Source organism: Alosa sapidissima, chromosome 1 (assembly GCF_018492685.1).
Source record: "Alosa sapidissima isolate fAloSap1 chromosome 1, fAloSap1.pri, whole genome shotgun sequence".
Lineage (NCBI taxonomy): Eukaryota > Metazoa > Chordata > Actinopteri > Clupeiformes > Clupeidae > Alosa > Alosa sapidissima.
This window is the reverse complement of record NC_055957.1, coordinates 6,757,215-6,759,714: the sequence shown is the minus strand read 5'-3', so window position 1 is coordinate 6,759,714 and position 2,500 is coordinate 6,757,215. Positions and strand designations below refer to the sequence as shown.

General features: G+C 39.2%; 1 long non-coding RNA gene across 1 annotated transcript in view; it reads right to left on the bottom strand.

The window, feature by feature from the left end:
• Positions 1-2,500, bottom strand: part of LOC121706063 — an 11,607-nt gene that overhangs the window by 2,275 nt on the left and 6,832 nt on the right. The gene's annotated exons all lie outside the window — the stretch shown is intronic.

Sequence of the window (2,500 nt, the reverse complement as noted above, 5' to 3'; positions counted from 1 at the left end):
AGTCGTTAGGGGGGCATAACATAATGATTGATGGCAGAGTTGCAACGGTTTGGCTTGAATTCCCTGCTACTTGAAAACAAAGAAGATGGATATTGCTGTTGGCCAACAGTGTGACACGAAATAAGCTTGTTTTAAAATGACAAAAGTTTGAACTAGCCAACTAGCTCTGCTGGTAGGAAATGCATGGGACTCTGTCTGTGCTGTCCTATTGCGTGCAGAGGGAATTTGAAAGAGAACCGATTATCCCGCCCCTCGGACTGAGCACTGCGAACGGTGAGTGCCCAGACCCTACATTTTAATGTGGGTCTGGCTCGTCAGGCTAGCATTTTGGGGATGGCCAATACTAAATTCAATCAGATTCATAGCCTACATCTTGATGTGTTGATATTGAGGCAATGATTCCATGCAAAGGCTTGAAGCAGTAATCCATCCCTGGGACCAGGGTCCCAGAGTTAAATGAACATTGGTATCAAAGGGATCTAGCCTACTACTAGGACTATGGGCGTCGGAGGCATTGTGAAAGTGGGTGGGACATTTCAGAGGGGGGGGTACGGGGGTCCTCCCCCAGAAAAATTGTTTTGGACTAGATGCAATTTCCTGAATTCTGGTACATTTTAACAGGTTATTTAGATACTTCTATATAACAAAATAAAGCCAGCCTATGAGATTAATAAAAAGTAAATCATGCATAATTTAAAAATAACTCAATAGGCTACTTGGCTATGCAATAAGGTTTCCATTACAGCACCGCAGACGTTCAATGAACGCATGAAAGCGGATGGTTTGTTTGAAATCCCGACACTCTTTCAACTACAGTACATGGAACGTAATAGTGATCATCAAATACCTCCCCAGAGTTCAGTGCCCATCATCAGGACCCAACATTTAACAATATAATCAAACAGTCCAAAAGTAAATTAAATATCAAACTAAACCGAAAATGTCATGCTTTTGAAGGCCTACCAGTACTGTATGCCGCTCCAAGAAACACATGTCTCAAAATAAAACTCGCATAAGAAATAAAGGGCTGTCTCGAATACAATCCTGCCCCTAAAGGCCTGTACTTTGTCTTAAGACCCCGGCCATAATTTGAGGATTTACAGTATCTTAGTAGACAAACTGTCTTCAGATATCCAACAGAGTGAATAGAGATTGTGCAGTCTTAGCTGTGGTTAGTGACGTGATGCTGTTAATGGGGAGTTTTACATAGCCTAGCATAAACCTATAGGTTATTATTTATTTGCGTACCTATAAGGCTTTTTACCTTATCAAAAGTGAGGGGGATGACTGATCTCTTCAACACTGCGGGGGATTTGGCGCTTGTCACTGTGTGTGTGACAGAAGCGGAATGGGAGAATGCGTGTAACAAAAAAAAAAAAGTTTGAGCGATTTACAGTACGTGCAAATGGGAGAATCCAATGAAAATGACAATGAAGCACTAAACAGATGCTGAAAACAGCACTGGTATTTCGAACGGCACAAGTGGGGGGGTCCAAACTAACAATTTTAAAAAGTGGGTGGGTGTTTTGTAAGAATTTAAGAAATGTTTGTATATTTTAACTTTTAAATGCATCAATCAGGTGCACTTTCAAAATAAATTCAGAGGTCAGACTTGCTTATTTTTATGGAAATATTTGTGCTGTAGCCTAAGCTATTTTGCACTTCAGAATTATAACCATGCACACACAGGTGGAATAGTTATGGTGATATTGCAATAAGTTCACAACCACAAAAACATATGCTACATTCCACAGTTCAGAAATGTTCAAAAATGTGTGTACATTTCAGCACTTCATCAAATTATTCAGAAGTGGTCACCTGTGTTATTCAGCTAGTTTATTTAAGATAATATATTGGTCATTGTAATGGCCATAGCCTATAGCCTACTGTACATGCTATTCCTTTTTCAGGATGTACCCATATCTGCATGATGTGAATGTTTGCATATGGCTTATGTCAGGCTTTATATCAATATTTGTGTCTCGTTATTTGATTTTCTTCATATTTTTGCATTAATGTCACTAGGAATGCCAATATAAATATATTCATTTATCTGTAATGGGATTGGCTGGAACCTGACAATATATAAGAACCAGGATAGTGGGATAAATCTATGGCTGAGCAATTTACAAAAATGTATGTAGGTCTACTGACAAATAGTTAGAATACATTATAATTTCGCCCCAATGAGGCTATGTAGAAATGTGTTGCAATTTCAAAACCGGATTACTCAGGAACCACTTATTGCACAGAGGCATGCTTTATATCCTCGTATTCGGTACGGTTTGCTGTTTATTGTGATATTGGGTTTGCCACGTGTTGTGTGAAGGGTTAGTGAAATATTAAACAGAGAGTAATGGGTGTGCACTGTGTGCAAAATGCAAATATGATTAGCCTAAATTGCACGTCGGTTCAATGTTAATTGTCTCGCGAACCATTTATCACAGAAACTTGGCGCTAATATCATTGGAAAGCTTAGATTCCACACGTCCACCTGATG